The following is an 18,446-nucleotide window of genomic DNA, read 5'->3' as shown; positions in this document are numbered from 1 at the left end:
CCTTCCTTTCTTCCTTCCTTCCTCTCTCTCTCTCTCTCTCTCTCTCTCTCTCTCTCTTTCTTTCTTTCTTTCTCCCTTTTTATGGCCACACCTGCAGAACATGGAAGTTCCCTGCCTAGGGGTCAAATCAGAGCTACAGCTACAGCCCAGTCCCATGCCATAGCCACAGCAATGTTAGATCTGAGCTGCATCTGTGAGCTATGCCACAGCTTGCGGCAATGCAGGATCCTTAAACCATGGAACAAGGCCAGGGATTGAACTGCATCCTCTTGGATACTAGTCATGATCTTAATCCACTGAGCCACAAGGGAATTCTGGTGCATCACTTCTTTTTTGTAAATTATTAACTATATACACTTTGGTAGGATTTCAAGGAATTTTTATTTTAAAATTTTAAACTATGACATGATAGGTAATAAGCACTCAAATATTTTCTAGTAGTAGTAGTGATATTGATAACCATAGGAATAAATATGAAATGGTTGTCATACTATATTCCAGGCACTAAATGCATTTGGTACTTTACAAATATTATCTAATTTAATCATCAAAGGTCATCTTAATGAAAGAGAGAAGTATCCTTATTTTTCACATTAAAATGTTAGAAACAGTAGTTAATAAATGTTTCCAAGTTCATACAGTCTGGGAATTCTGAGATATAAACTCAGATCTTCCTGGTATTAAGGCTAGGCTGTTAACCACTACTACAAAGTATTTACTTTTATATGGTCTTATTTGAGCTAGAATAGATCTCTGATTCTGATATACAGAGTCATAATTCTCATTTATTCTCATGAAGTATTCTATATATTTTGAACACAATATATTTTTTTAAAGTAGGACTTGTTCATTTAGGAAGTGAATGACAACATCATTTCTAGGAAACTATTAAGCCATTGTCATGATTTAAATGGTGTCAGGAAAAAATGGCAGGCAATATCAGTCTATGCCAACAGCTTGCAAACATATGACTACGAGGATGCATCAGTGCAATGAGGCAAACTTATACCTATGCTTCTGCACTATTTAAGTGCAGGGACCAAACTATAACATCTCACCGGATAACAATATCAGGTAAAATTACCAAAAATTATTCTTAAAATACTATTGACAAGGATAGTGTGCAGTAACAAAATAATGATTCTTATGGGTATGTATTTGATTGTAAGCTCTTTAAAGGCAGAGATCTTTTGTCTTCCATATTTCCCCACATTACATTATTGACATTCTTGTTTTGCACCTCTGGACAAGATGTGTACCAATTCCAACAACTTAACTGTTTCTTTTCCATATAAATTTTGTTATGATAGAAGACAAGTTCCTGGCCCCATTTAAAGTCAGTCCCTCCATCTTTGTCTTGAATTTCATTTCTAGTAATATTTCTCAAGGTTATTGCTTCTGCAATTATCAATTTTCTCTCCTGGACTATAAAGTTCTTTTTTTTTTTCCTCTCTACTGGATCATACTAATTGGCATGCAACATGAAAATATGATCCTTTTTTTTAAGAAAAAAATCATCATATATTATCACATTCCTTCCAGCCACTGCCCCATTTTACTTCTTCTCTTTCATGAAAAACTTCCATAAAAGAGTTGTTTATTCATATCACTCTTTCCCTTTTCTAAGTTTCCATTCTCTCTCTAACCTATTCCAATGAGGCTTTTCTCCTTGACACTCTAAACACTCTTTTAAGATGGTCACATCTAGTGGTTAATTCACGAATCTATTTTACTTGACGTTTATCAGCATCTGACACAGTTCTTTCTTGAAATACACACTATCTTCATCTTCAAGGATCCCCAAGATGCTTCATTTTCTTCCTACTTCATGAATGTCTTTTCAAAGTCCCCTTTGGAGGCTCCTCATCTATCAGACATGTAAATATCATAGTGCTCCAGATATTTTCCTCTTCTAGTTGCATACTTAACTAGATAATCTTACCAAGATTCGTGACATACTACAACAGATGCATAGATGACATTCAGATCTTTTTTTTTTTTTTTTTTTTTTCTTACTGCAACCCACTCCTGAGTTCCAGACTTTTCAGATCTAAAATGGTCAAAACTATTTTTCCAAGTCTTCCCCATATCAATAAATATAACATTCTGTCTTGAACCATTTGCTTATTCCCCAAATCTAGATCATTGTTGATTCCTCACTTACATGACACATTCATTCCATCAGTAAATCTCTTTATCTCCACTTCTGATATATTTCCACAGTGCATTCACTTCTCTCTTAAACCCAAATCCACAACACTGTCATCTTTAACCTAGACTATTGCAACTTCATTTCATCCTTGCCTCATGTTTCAGCATTTACACAGCAGCCAGACTCTTCTTTCAAAAGCATAAATCAGATTATGTCACTTCTCTTCTCAAACTCTCCAATGACTGTGCCTTATCCTTGGAAAATAATTGAAAACTTTTTATTGTGTCCCCTCCAAGACCACATGTAATCTAATGCCTTGCTATCTCTTAGACCAATCTTGAAACCATTCACTCACTCTGTCACTTTGGCTTTCTTTACAAACAAACAACAACAACAAAACACAAACAAAACAAGCTTCCTTCCACTTTAGGGCTTATTTTATTCCCCAAATTCCATTTTCCATTCCTTTAAATGACTAAGTTAAGTAATTCTTTCCTCTGAGCATATTACCTATTTAGAATATTTTCCAGATGCTCTATTATAAAGCAGTTTACCCCATCACTTTCACCTTATTTCACCGTATCTCATTTTGTTCTTAGCATTTATTGCTATGTGCAATTAGTCTCTTTGTTTACTTTCCATTTATTTATATGTGTATTTACTTATCATCCATATCACCCTGATCACCAACCACTGCAGTATAAGACTCATGACAGTGGAGACATTGTTTGATTTATTTATCGCTACAGAGCAGACAACACCTGATTCTTTGCAAACTTGGGTAGAAAGGTAGTAAAGGGGAAATTATGAAAGGTAAAATAAATACAAAAAGGTAGAGTATCGTTTCTACTGAGGAGAATAGCAGCCATGCAATTAAATTGAACTTAAAACTCCCAGGATGTGTGCATACTTTTTTTCCCCCAAAGGTTGTTATTCATGATCCAGATCTGTCACTGCCAGTCACTGTGATGAGAATCAGCAACCTTTAAATATAAAAAACAAGTTATTGGGGGAAAAGATATTGCCAGAAGCACACAAAGTCTAAAGGGTAGAGAAGATAGATGGAGCCTAGAAATAGTCTTCTCTGCACCTCTATCTGTCTTTCTACTTTAGAAAATAGCTTTTTGACAGCATGTGATTCAACTTCAGTTTTTTATTTTTCCTCTAGCTTTTCAGGACTCAGTCTTTATTGTCTTCATTATCATCCACATAAGAGGTAAAACTTGTTGACTTCTTACTAAATTTTAAAATTCCACTAGATGTTAAAATCCAGATGAAATGATATTGGTATTATATTCTTTCCAATTAACTATTGATATTATATTCTTGCTAATTAACACAAATCTTAGGACCAAGTGCCTATCAAAATATTTTAGGAACTCTGTTTAGCACTTCATTGTACTGCTGGCCTAATTCTCATAAAAGCAACACAACTTAGATTTTATTGTTTTCTCTTTTACTGAAATTAAGTATGACAAGGAAATGGAAACAGGTTAATTTGCCCAATAAAAATGACATCTTTATAAAAAATGGCTGGAACTCCAATCAAGTTATTGTAATTCTAATGACTCATGCTTTTAATCACTTAGAGAAATAATTATCAAACTTTATGGTACTTGAGATATCACCTCACACCAGTCAGAATGGCCATCATTAATAAATCCACAAATAACAAGTGCTGGAGGGGGTGTGGAGAAAAGGGAACCCTCCTGCACTGTTGGTGGGAATGTAAACTTGTACAGCCATGATGGAGAACAGTTTGGAGATACCTTAGAAATCTACACATAGAACTTCCATATGACCCCGCAATCCCACTCTTGGGCATCTATCCGGACAAAACTCTCCTTAAAAGAGACACGTGCACCCGCATGTTCATTGCAGCACTATTCACAATAGCCAAGACATGGAAACAACCCAAATGTCCATCGACAGAGGATTGGATTGGGAAGAGGTGGTATATATACACAATAGAATACTACTCAGCCATAAAAAAGAATGACATAATGCCATTTGCAGCAACATGGATGGAGCTAGAGACTCTCATACTGAGTGAAATGAGCCAGAAAGACAAAGACAAATACCATATGATATCACTTATAACTGGAATCTAATATCCAGCACAAATGAACATCTCCTCAGAAAAGAAAATCATGGACTTGGAGAAGAGACTTGTGGCTGCCTGATGGGAGGGGGAGGGAGTGGGAGGGATCGGGAGCTTGGGCTTATCAGACACAACTTAGAATAGATTTACAAGGAGATCCTGCTGAATAGCATTGAGAACTTTGTCTAGATACTCATGTTGTAACAGAAGAAAGGCTGGGGGAAAAATGTAATTGTAATGTATACATGTAAGGATAACCTGACCCTCTTGCTGTACAGTGGGAAAATAAAAAAAAATAAAAATAATAAAAAAAAGAAACTGTAAACAATGCTGTAATAAACATGGGGTACAGATAAAAAAAAAAAAACTTTATGGTACAAAGGAATCATCTGGATTACTTCTTAAAAAGGTAAATGTCCAGTTCTTAAACACAATATTCCATTCAGAAGTTCTTAAGTGAAGTCTTAAGAATACTGTACTTTGGACAGTATTACAGTGATTCCATTATTGGAGGGAAGAAAATCACTCTTAGAGACACAATGTAATAACTTGCATTATCCCATTGGACTTAGACATACTGTAGGCATTTAATAATACCTAATGAATAGAAATGAATTAATTTGAAAGAATGGAATCTTTTGATAAAGTCACTTTCAAGTTATAAAATATGTCTAACATGCTCTCATATATCCTCACATTGCCTATGACATATCAAAAATATTATACATACTACAGCAGGAACACTAGAATTAATCCTTTAAGAACATTGTTTCTTTTATAAGATCACATAATTCCTTTTTTGGAGGAGTTCCCATTGTTGCACAGTGTAAACGAATCCAACTAGCAACCATGAGGTCGTGGGTTCGATCCCTGGCCTTGCTCAGTGGGTTAAGGATCTGGTGTTGCTGTGAATTGTGGTGTAGGTTGTAGATGCAACTCAGATCCCGTGTTGCTGTGGCTCTGGCGTAGGCCAGTAACTATAGCTCCGATTAGACCCCCAGCCTGGGAACTTCCAAATGCCATGGGTGCAGCCTTAGAAAAGACAAAAATAAAAAAATAAAAAATAAATTACATAACTCTCTCTTTTTTTTTTGTCTTTTTGTCTTTTTGCATTTTCTAGGGCTGCTTCCCCACCGGCCTAGGCCAGAGCCACAGCAGTGCGGGATCCGAGCCACGTCTGCAACCTACACCACAGCTAACAGCAACCCCGGATCCTTAACCCACTGAGCAAGGCCAGGGATCGAAACTGCAACCCATGGTTCCTAGTCGGATTCATTAACAACTGCACCACGATGGGAACTCCACATAACTCTTTTTAAAATAATTACAATAAAGTCTTATGAACCACATAACCTCACTAATTAACTGTTACCCTCAATGATAGCACACTGCTAGAGTCTCCCCATGTAATCTTCAAGTGTTCTTGCATTACTGTTTTGGTGCCTTTAAAATCAAATAATGGATATGACTGACATCTCCTAAGAAATCAATTTATTAAATTTTCAAAAACTTCCGTCACATGTTATTTTTGATCATTGCCTATCTTTGACCTAATAGAAGACCTCTTCCCTGTTTCTATTTAAAAAAATGCATTCTGGGGGAGTTCGCTGGTGGCCTAATAATTTAGGATTCAGAAATGTCACTGCCGTAGCTTGGGTTTGAACCCTGGCCCAGGAACTTCTGCTTGCCTTGTGCACAACTTCCAAAAAAAACCACACTCTGGGAAATGTGTAATCTAAATAAGAATTAAGGGTTTGGCACATGTAAATATTTAAATATTTTTGACATATGTGAATATGATTTAAATATTATTTATTTAGTTATTCACCTATTACCAAAAACTCCCTAGTTTTCAATGTTTAATTTTTAGCACGTAAAATTAGAAAAAGATCATTATCAAAATTTAAAATCTTTTATGGTTATGTTCACAGGTGAAGGGAAAATCTAAATATTATCTATTTAGAATCTCTGTGACATAGAGGCAGACATAGACTCAAATGATGAACAAATGTCTGTCTCTGAGGCATAGACTCAAATGATGGTCAAATGGGAAAAAAAGAAACAGCCATACTAACTCAAGAGCAAAGATATAAAATATCCTTCCCAAAATACAGAGACAAAACCAATGCATATAAAAATTCAAGAACACAATCATACAGTTAATTAATATCTTTAAATTAACAAGCATAGAGAGATCAAATATAAACCAAAGTCTTTGCATGGTCAAAGGAGAAAATTCAAATAAATCCATAACATGTTAATTAAAAAGATATTTTATTACAGAATATAAACACATTTCCTTAAACTTCCTTTTCCCTTGCTCTTTTTGAGTGTATTAGAAAGATAAACATATAATAAACACAGCAAGGGAAAAATGTGCCCCAATTTTTCATTCCTGAGGAGATACCATCTGTAACATTTAAAATACTAATCAACTAATAAACAAATATTAGCCAAGAATTAAATGAGCTATGTTTGTCATTTCAGAAAACAAAACAAAACAAAACTATAAAACACATTTCCCATTGCCCCATAGCTTAAAGATTAATAGAAGTACTTTGTATACTTTGTGTTCTAATAAGGGCAAATGAGAAAGATAATCATATTATAGGGAAGACGATATATATATATATATATATATATATATATATACACACACACACACACACACACACACACACCAGATTAGGAGCAACCTCATGGAGAAGGTGATGCTTAAGATGAATCTTGAGAGACTTAGATTAACTTAAAGAACAAGGCAGGAAATGCTTGTTTTGAAGCAAAAACATGGGTAAAATCATAGAAGAAAAACAAAAAATGAATGTGTAGGGAAAGGGAACTGCCTACATTGGTAAAAGTTAAATTCTAGAAAAATACAAATAAGATTTCAAGAAGAAGTTTGCAATGTAGAGGACTCTGGTTGTCAAGGAATGTAGGCAGGTTACATACAGGTACTAGAGGATTTTGAGGCTAGAAGTGGCATTTTGAAAATACAATGTGAAAACATTAGTGTACCAAAACTGTGAAAGAGTATCAAGAACATTTGGAGATTCCAAAATTCCAGATTTTGGTAGCAATCAGAGTGGAAAGAAAAGAGGAAAACCATCACATTATGTTATTGATTATAGTTTAGAAAATATGCTAAAGTGACCTGCAGCTTTAGACATTGGCCACTTAAAGTTATTTGTTTTGTTTTGTTTTCATTTCCTAGGAAAAGGGGACACTCAGAGATGATAATTGTTGTCCTTAGTTAACCAAACACCTCTGAAACCATTGCCTGAGAAACACACTGTAAATCTTTAGCTAAGATGAGTGAGAAATAGCAATTAATTCCTTTGTTTAGATATCTTGCTTTATGTTTGGACATGTAAGTTCTTAAAAGAAGGTTAGGGGAATACATTTCTTTTTTATCCCTACAAAGCAAAACAAACAAACAAAAAGTTGAAATAAACTTCACCATATTTCAAACTTTTCTACTCTAGGCAGGATAATAACAAGAACTAAATATCAGCTTTGTTGAAGATCATCTATAAATCTTAGGGCACGTCTCTTTGTTTTACTCCAATCGCAGAGGGAGCAATTCTAGCTCTTTGGCCTGTGTCCATTTGAACAATGAAGTGTCCTTCTCAGGCAGAGGCATGAGAAGAGTGGGAGTAACACCTAGACCTTGACAGACATTTACCTTGATTGGGATTAATTGGTGTCTGAAAACCTTGAGCACCTCTGCTACTTGGTATGACGAATTTTTTATCTTATCAAGAAAATATAATCCTAAAATAGTCTAGATTTGGTAGTCTTGCACAAGTTTTGGGGATCTCAAAACATCTTACAAGTGGAACTTTAAAAAAAAGAATTAGCTATGAAATTATAATACTAAAAATATGTGATATTTCAGGTCTGAATGGCTGGGGAAAGGGTAGTGACATCAGGAGAAGTAGCAGATTTTGAATGGATACTAATAAATTAATCCAGACATTTTGAATGTGAGGTAATGGGGGAATATCCACAAACTAAGATGTAAAAAGAATTTAAGAGATATGGGTTGTATGCAGCAGAGAGATATTGAGATAAAAATGTTGAAATCATCTACATAGAGGTTAAAATCATATAACTGGATTAGGAGAGAATTTGGAGAAAAAAATAGCAAAGATCTGAAGACTATACCTTGATGAGTTTCCACACTTAGAAGTTTGAAATAAGCTATTATTATTAACGGAAAAGAAAGGCAAGTTCCCATCGTGGCTCAGCGGTTAAAGAAACTCACTGTCATCCATGAGGATATGGGTATGATTCCTGGCCTCACTAGTGGGTTAAGGCTCTGGCATTGCTGTGAGTTGTGGTGTAGGTCATAGACATGGCTCAGGTCCCATGTTTCTGTGGCTGTGGCCAAGACCGGCAGTTGCAGCTCGAATTGGACCCCTAGCCTGGGAACCTCCCTATCCCATGGGTGTGGCCCTCAGAAGACAAAAAGACAAAAAAAAAAAAAAGAAAAGAAAGGCGGATCAGAAAGGCAAGAGGAGAATGAAAAACATTTTACTGAAGTCTGATAGGTAAATATTGATCATTTATTAATCAAGTTAAAGCCAACATTACCTTTGTCATCTTCCAAAACTTTTAGGAAGAAATACTAATACTTTATAGCAATACAAAAAACATAGTACTTACACACATATAATTATATTATAGAGTAATTGGTTTATGTATGAACATGTAGAGAAAATCAATTTGTAAAGCAAATATTATTTTTTTTATAATCTTCAAATGCTCAAAATGTGCTCCTAAGATCCCATGACTCTCAGCAATGTGTAATTTGGCACAGTTAGTGGAACATCACTGTTGCACATCACTGGCAATAGTACAAGTGAGAGCTATGATTCATTTTTTTCACCGGCTCAAGGCTATGAGGAAGATATAGTACTAAATTCATATCTCATCCTATAAGATAAAATTCTATGACATGGTATCTGGACATATGTCTGGATTCTCCTCCAGAGAAGGCAAATTTTTACACTGAATGCCTCATCTTGCACCCTGAGAGAAAGTTTCATTAAAAATCTCCTCACTGGAGTTCCCCTCAGGGCATAGTGTGTTAAGAATCCAACCGCAGTGGTTTAGGTATCTGCAGCATTGCTGCAGCTGCGTCATAGGTCACAGCTGTGGCTTGGATTCCATATGCCATGGGTGCAGCCGTAAAACTGAAAACAAAGAAACAAAAAATCTCCCACTGTCAGGAATTGACAGTGAGCCCTAATCTGGTAAATAAAGTTGTTTGTGACATACTGTAACAGGAGGAAAACTGCCTTTTTTCTATCTAGATACATGATTCCGGTCATTACGGTATACAGAGAAGTGTATAGTCGTAAGACTATATTATTCAAACATGGGACAGAAAGAAGATATTAAGTTTTAGAGAATCCTTAACTTATTTAAAGACAGACTGGTTTTCTGTTCCCCATAAAGTGACATGATTGTGATTGATTTCTACATAAAGAAAATGCAACCTCATAACTGAATAGGGTGAGGTCTTAAAAGTAAATTTTTATTAAGATATAGTTGATGTACAGTATTATATGTTAAAGGTGTACAATATAATGTCACCATTTTTAAAGGTTATACTACTTTTATCATTGTGATACAATATTGGGTATATTCCTTATGTTGTATAATATATCCCTGTAGCCTATTTATTTTGTTTTCACTTCTTAATAACTACCACTATCTTGTCGCTCACCTTTTCTATTTCCCCACTGCTAACCACGGTTTCTTTATGTCTGTGAGTCTGTTTCCTTTGTGTTACATGCACTAGTTTGTTTTATTTTTTATTCCACTGTATAAAGTGAGATTATACAGTGGTTGTAGCTTTCTGTCTGGCTTATTTAACTTAGCATAATACCCTCTAAGTCCATCAGTGTTGTTGCAAATGGCTAAATTTCATTCTTCTTTATGGCTGAGTAGCATTCAATTGTGCATATATACCACATCTTCGTTACTCATTCATTTCTTGATGGACATCTTAGCTGCTTCCATATCTGGACTATTGTAAATATTGAACATTGGGGTGCATGTATCTTTACAAATTTGTGTGTGTGTGTGTGTGTTTTGGACATATACCTAGGAGTAGAGTTGCTGGGTCATAAGGTAGTTCTACTTTTAGTTTTTTGAGAAACCATCACACTGTTTTCCACTGTCACTGCACCAACAGTGTATGAGGGTTCTCTTTTCTCCACATCCTTGCTCATATTTGTTACATGTGATCTTTTTGATGGTAGCCATTCTGACTGCTGTGAAGTGGTATCTCATTGTGTTTTTTTTTTTTTCTTTCTTTCTTTTTGGGCCACACCTGGGACACGTGGAAGTTCCCAGGCTAGGGGTCAAATTGGAGCTGTAGATGCCAGCCTACACCACAGCCACAGAAACACAGGATCTGAGCTACATCTGTGACTTATACTGCAGCTCATAGCAACACTGGATGCTTAACCCACTGAGTGGGGCAAGGGATTGAACCTGCATCCTCATGGGTACTAGTTAGGTTCATTACCACTGAGCCACAGCACTAACTCCTCATTGTGGTTTTGATTCACATTTCTCTGATAATTAATGATGTTCATGTACCTATTGACCATTATTATATCTTTTTTGGAAAAATATCTATTTAGGTCTTCTGCCCACTTTTAAATCAGGGTTTTTAAAAAAGATTTTGATGTTAAATTCTATGAGCTGTTTATATATTTTGCCTATTAACCCCTTATCAATCATGTCACTAGCAAATATTTTCTCCCATTTCAGTACGCTGTCTTAGAAATAAATATTTTAGTGGATATGAATTACATTATAATGTATGCTATTAATGAAAGCAAGGTTGTTTTTCATAATACACTAAATTTCTTGTTCCAATAATTCTCAGCAAATTAGGAGTCATCTAATGTCACATAAAGTTTTCATAGTTTGCTAGCTTATCTTCACAGATGATAACTATATAACATCGGTACACTTTACAGTGATTATCTCCTCTTTAGAGCTTAGCCAGCTCAAATGCCTTCACAGGAGAGAAAAAAAAGTCATGCTTTGTTAATATACCCATCTCCACTATCTAATTTTTTTATAGGCTAATAAGATAGTCAAGGCAAAAGGAACTATTATATTATTCTATTTCACAGAAATACAAAAGTAATCCTGGTAAAGTCAAATAACTTTGTAGAGTCTGCTGTGGTCTGAATGTTTGTGCATCCCCTCCTCAAATTCCTATATTGAAATCAAAACGCTTTAAGGTTGGACCTTTTATTAGTGTTAGTAGGTAGGATTTTTAAGGTGATTAGGTGTCAAGGGTGGAGCCCTCATAAATGAAATTATTGCCCCTTTTAGAAAAAGACACTGCAGAGCTCTGTAGACCTTCCATGACGCAAGGCCACAATGAGAAGTCTGCAACCTGAAAAAGGGCTCTCACCTGAACATACTGGCACCCTGATCTTGGACTTCCAGCATCTAGAACTGTGATTAGTAGATTTCTATTGTTTATAAGCTCCCCAGTCGGTGCTATTTTTTATAGCACCCCAAAGAGACTAAGACAGGTCACAAAACAAACTTCAAAAAGTGAGCTAAGACATGAATGCAGCACTTGTTCCCATTCTAGTGATTTAGTTGCTATGAAAGACCACTTATCAGTAAAAGCCTGAGTCAGTACAACTTGAGGATACTTAATACAAAGAAGTGGAAAATATTAATTTCAAGTTTTATACTTGTATGTCAAATGTTAGATTTTAAGAATATATTTTCAAAGAATATATCATTATAAATCATTATAAATACCTTGTAATAAAACAGGAAAACAAAATAAGAGGAAAGAAAACCCTTAAAATTTTTTTATTTTTTTATTTTCCAAAGCATCACATTTGTAAGTCTGTGAGAAGTAAGGAGTAAACAGTCACTACAACTCAGTTTTTGTTTTCTTGAATGGCACAAAAATAACTAAATAATTGCTAGAATCTTTATAACAGGTATTGAATTACCTGAATTAATCATTTCATTCTTTTTTTTGGGGGGAGGGGTTTTGTCTTTTTAGGGTCACACCCACAGCATATGGAGGTTCCCAGGCTAGGGGTCTAATCATAGCTGCTGCTGCCTGTCTACACCACAGCTACAGCAATGCCAGATCTGAGCTGCATCTGTAACCTACACCACAGCTCATGGCAACACTGGATCCTTAACCAACTGAGCAAGGCCAGGGATCGAACCCTCAACCTCATGGTTCCTAGTCGGATTCATTTCCACTGAGCCAAGACAGGAAATCCCTATTCTTATACAACTGGAAATAAAATCATTGTCTTTAATTGCCATATGCCTACACACTCTATCCATAAGATAGATTTTTTTCTTTGCAAAATCTTTCAGCACAACATTGTCCTGATGCAAATTGATAATGATATAATCAAATATATGCATTCTTGAAAAAAAATTTACTTTTTGAAAAATAAGACACTAAAAATATCAGGGCTTAATGTAAAAATAGACATGTATATCATTCTAAACCTAAACAACTTTGTAATCAGAATCCAAATAAAAAATAAGTACTAATTAAAAGTAGTAACACTATTCAGAAGACAATATAAATTCCTTATAAATTAAACAGTGTCCAATGGTATCAGCATCACATGGAAAGTTTTTAGAAATACACATTCTCAGGCCACTGACTCCCTAGCCCACTGAACCAATAATTCTAAGGCAGGTCTGGGCAATCTGTATTTCATCAAGCCTTCCGGGTGACTGCAACACAAGTTAAGGCTTGTGAATCACCATATTTATCTGTAAAAAGGAATTGAAATTGCTAGATGGCAGCAAAACAAGAAAGTAATTCAGATTGCTAAATCATGCAGTCATAGACAAAATACACAAATGCCTGGTAAGTAGGCAGACTCTAAATGACTCTCTATGGCTCAGCTTCCTGACATCAATGACCTATAAATGTGGGTCAGATTTAGTGACTAGCTTCGAATGAAGAGAGTACAACAAAAATAATGGGATGTCACTTCTAAAATTAGCTTCTGTCTTGCTTCTCTCCCATTCTTTCACTTGCTCACTGCTACATTCTGAGCTGCCCACTTGGCATCTTTAACATAGCTTGGGTCAGCAACAAGGGGGGGAACTGGGACCTTCAGCCAAAAAGCCCACATGGAACTGAAACCTGCCAAGAGCTTCAGAAATTAACTTAGAAATAAATTTTCTCTCATTTGAGCCTTAAGATGATAACAGTCCTGTGAAAAATCCTTAGTCTGATGGCACAGTCTAGAGATTCTTTCCAAAGAAGCTGTTTTTTTTCCTTCCCTTCCTTCCTTCCCTTCCTTCCCTTCCTTCCTTCCTTCCTTCCTTCCTTCCTTCCTTCCTTCCTTCCTTCCTTCCTTCCTTCCTTCTTCTTCTTTCTTTCTTTCTTTCTTTCTTTCTTTCTTTCTTTCTTTCTTTCTTTCTTTCTTTCTTTCTTTCTTTCTTTCTTTCTTTCTTTCTTTCTTTCTTTCTTTCTTCCATGTTGTTATTCTGGTGAATAAAGCACTAAAATCACCGGGGGGCAGGTGGATAACAAATGATCACATGCAACTACACAGGTTATTAACATCCTCCCTCACATATCCACTGTGTGTGAACTAATTTACTGCACAGAAATATGCATTTTATGTTGAGTCTGTTTTTCCAGAAGTGGCAGTGTTCTTCTTAAGAATAACTATAAAACTCATAAATTACTTTTCAAATTTCTAAACATTCAATGCACTCTTTATGATTCTTTTAAGGATTACATAATGGGTCTGATAGGAAAGGAGCATCTTTTTTTTCCGTTGTCCTCATTTCTTTTTCTTTCTTTTTTCACCTTTCCTGGAAAGAAATGCTTTAGTAGAATGTTAGAAGATTTTAGCATAGCAATGTATCAAAAAAAGATTACAGTTAATATGAATAACAGGACTTGCCTTACTCTAGGAAGAGGACTTTGACATTTTCAAGCCTCTTCTCATCTTACTCTACAAAATCTGTTTGTTTCTTTCCAGAAAGGGTAAAGACTATATCTAAGATTGAGCAAGGGTGGGGAAAATACAGACTGAAGAAAGACAGGTGAAGGTGGCAGTAGTAAAATTGGGGTTGACACATTTATTGTGATTTTTCAAGGAGGAGTCTATGAACAAAAAAAGTGATTTGATGGGAAGAGCAGGAAATATTTTGCATCACCTTTTGAATGCCCATATGCTCACTATCAGTTGTTAAATAACACTTTTATTTCTCATAATTACCTACATACCTATACAGCTTTCCAGACACTGTGAATCCACTGAAGTGATATAATTACAATTATTTTCATTATTTGTCACTCACTTCTTTCATCTGTTAAGTTGTAAATTCATTAATGCATCCCATTTAAATGAGATAACGTGTGCAAAATATTCCGAGAGTGCCTAGTGTGAGTGATTTATACTTAATTTTTGTATGTTGTATTCATGTTTAAAAATATGACTACAGCAACTCAATAAACTTTAATCAGAAGTTTGCATTTTGTTTTCATAAAGGAATAAACTGCATTTTGTTTTAATCTGCAATTCACTCTTACTGAAATAAGCTAATAATAGGAATATATTTTATATTTTTCACTAGAGGAATCTGAAACTAAGGAAATCTCTGTCCTGGACATGATTTTTTGGGGATTCTGAAACATGCACCTACAGTTCCACCACTAAGTCTAACAGCAGGGAACCCCCCTGAGTCAATCTTTTTTTTCTTTACATCAATAGAATTTAATAAATACTTTTAAAAGCTGTGTATTGTGCTAGAAACTAGGAAGAAAGGAAAACAAAACCGATAGCGATAGCCCTCAGTACCATGAAGCTAGATCTGAAAATGACAGACTGACATTAACAAGCCATTAACAAAGTAAGTATAAATATAAAAATATTCCAAAAGTAAAAGATGTGGATAACTTAAGTCACTCAATAGATCTCTATAAGTACTATATCTCAAAAACATACTAATGACTGTATGTCAAAGTGAGCCATTATCTTCCTAAAACATTGAATAAGCATTTCCAGTCCTAACTGTGATAGAACCTCTGATAATGAGGAAGAATTTTCATCCTTTTTTGGGGGGGGGGGGGAAGGGATTAAATGGATGTATCTAAGGGTTCAAATTAGAAGGCTGGCTTCTTGGGAGCAAACAGTAAAGCTAACCATTTTTTCTACTACTCTATGAGGTCTGAGTTTTGTTCTAGGCATTTGCCTAACAACTTCAGATTTCCCTTGGCCTTCTTCATATTTTGTTGTAGCACCCTCGAAAAATCAAACAACTCACTTTCTTCACTTTTCTGAATTTCACCACGATTACCACCTGTCTCCAGCCTGCTGCCACTCAACAATCCAGCTTCAAATAGATCAATTTGTCTCTATCAGTAATAAAATATTTTTAAAACAGATTCTCATTATCGGTGTCAACATGCATTCAGTTTAATTATCCCACTTCTACCATTTTAGTATTATTTCACAGTATGATCAATGATATCCAGAGAGGAAAAAAAGAGTGAAAGGAGCTAAGAAATGAAGAAATATATTATTTTCAGTAAATTTAAAGTATTGCCTAAAGCCAGGAACTAAACTATATTTAAGAATATTTTTAAATAACAGATTAAAATCAAAGTGTTTTCTGGCTTATCTATTATACTGTCTGTTCTCTCAGCTATTCAGCTAATCAGAATTAATGTAGTAATGTAAAATTAATGTGGGGAATATGTTTCAAGTTTTGAATTAGTTCTAATAGATTGTAATGTAATAACAATCAGTTTATTAGACTATTTTTTACAAAAAGTTTAGAAAAATCCATGTAATATCTTGTAGCATAAGCAGAGTCAGCATTAATTCAAATGTGCACTGTGAAGCTTATGCTAAGGATGGATATGAGGTTTGTGTGTTTTTTTAAGAAATAAAAAGAAAAAAAAATTCTAAAATCCAAAAACATGGTGCTAATCTTTTTAAACCAAAAACTTAAATAAAGACTGGAAAATTAATTTTAAAATAAGTATTTTTTTCTGATAACTAAACCCAACATAGTAATCCTTATTTAAAAGAATTAAGTAAATTTAAGCTTATATGCTAAATTAAAGGCAGACATTTTCCACCATTTTTAACAGAAATGTATAATAAAATCAATAAATGAATTTTAACAGACACTTATTAAAGACTTCTGTCTCTTTCAAACATTAGGATAGATATAATATGTCCCTTGGCTGATGGCATGAGCTTCCTGTTTTAGAATATAAATCCTTGATTCAAAGAGACAATGTAAAATCTTGGCTTTAAGAAGTGCCTAGGGAATCAATTAAAATTGTGTATTTTAATGTATTTCAATTTACTTGATTAAAAGTTAACACGAATTATCAACAGAGCTATCCACTTGCTGGGCATGGTTGTGAGAAAATGGGGTAAATTTTATTGTAATTTCTTACAATAAACTTATTATTTCCAGCCATTTAAAACACAAATTAAAATCCTGTAGTAGCAAAATAAACTAAAAAAAGAAAAATAATTCAGGCAGCTTTGACTATCAAAAGCTACCATGGTGATTGTGAACTATACTTTGAAAATTTAAATAAGACCAAAAAGTAGGCACTTTCATTGACAGCCTCACTTTCAATAAATCACTTCACTCCTGGATCAATTATTACTCCTTTTATCTTTTGAATATTCCAGAGTTGTCCCTGTAATGATTTCTCACTGCTTAATAACATATTTTAAAACTTTAAGTAAACAGCATATGCTATTCTTTGTGAAGATTCGTCAAGAGAGTCTTCAAATTCACAGACTTAGTAGTTCTATTAGTCTCTAAACTTGGCTGTATTTGTTCTGTATTCCTCACGTTTTTGGTATCAGAGAGAGGGTCTCTTGTTACTTTTAAGCAGAGAATGTAGTTTTTAAAGGAAAAAGAACCTATGACACATCACTACCATAGTCAAACTTGTATAGATGGTGTAAAAGTCAGAGTTGTGCATTCATGCAAATTAAAGAAGAAGTGGGCCTTTCACAGTCAGCCTGTCTATTTTGGATTGTTTCTGCCTCTTCATCTCCTTTTTGTTTATGCCTCTGAAGTTTCTTCTTGGAAGCTATTGATGTGATGGTAAAAGAAAAAACTTGCTTTAAGCACTCATCATACAAATTAAATTTTAAGTAAAAGAAATTGGTATTGCTGCTGAGTAAGTTCTTCCTGTGGATTGCTCAGACACTCTGCAAAATTGCCTGCTGACCTACTCCATGGGCCAGAGATGCCAGTGGCCTGATAGCCAATAGTATCTATCATAGGTGACATTTATACCGGAGAGCTCTGTGCAGTTGTGCCAAAAGTACACAGCAACCGCAAACGGGCTATTTGAGATGAGTTGCTATATTAGATTATATCTTGCACTCTCAATTGAAAAATGAGCATCCTGGAGAAATAAAACACTCCCGAAAACCAAGCTGGAAAAAAATGAAAATTTGAAAGTAGCAGGATACTTTATTTTGATAACTGTTTACGTAAAAGTGGGTAAGGTGGCATATGCACACTTATGAAATGTAAATTGTGAAAAAACAACAAAATTCACAACTAAAAGCTGAGCAATCCCCACCCAAATGCACTGGAAACCTTAAAAAATATGCCCTACTCCAGAAGAACAAGAGGAGGCCACATCAAGAGGTAGGAGGGGCGATTTCACGATATAAACGACCCCATACCTCCCAGGTGGGAAGCTCCACAGACTGAAAACTAACAGGTTCACAGAGAGATGCACCTACAGGAGCAAGAGTTCTGAGCCCCACATCAAACCCTCGCATGTAGGGATCCGGCACTGGGAGAAAGAGCCCCTGGAGCATCTGGCATTGAAGGCCAGTGGTGCTTGTGTGCAGGAGTTCCACAGGACTGGGGGAAACAGAGACGCCATTCTTAAAAGGCATACATGGACTTTCAAGTGCACTGGATCCCAGGGCAGAGCAAGGTCTCCCTAGGAATCTGGGTCAAACCTGACTGCAGTTCTTGGAGGACATCCTGGGAAAACAGGGGTGAATGTGGTTTGTTCTTAGGGAGGGACATTGAAAGCAAATCTCTCGAGAATATTTGGCAGCATTCCTTTCTCTGGAGGTGGCCATTTTGGGAAAATCTGGCCCCACCTGTCAGTCAGTGCTGAGAAGCCCCAGGGCAAACGAA

Source organism: Phacochoerus africanus, chromosome 6 (genome assembly GCF_016906955.1).
Source record: "Phacochoerus africanus isolate WHEZ1 chromosome 6, ROS_Pafr_v1, whole genome shotgun sequence".
Classification (NCBI taxonomy): domain Eukaryota; kingdom Metazoa; phylum Chordata; class Mammalia; order Artiodactyla; family Suidae; genus Phacochoerus; species Phacochoerus africanus.
Note: the sequence above shows the minus strand (reverse complement) of the source record.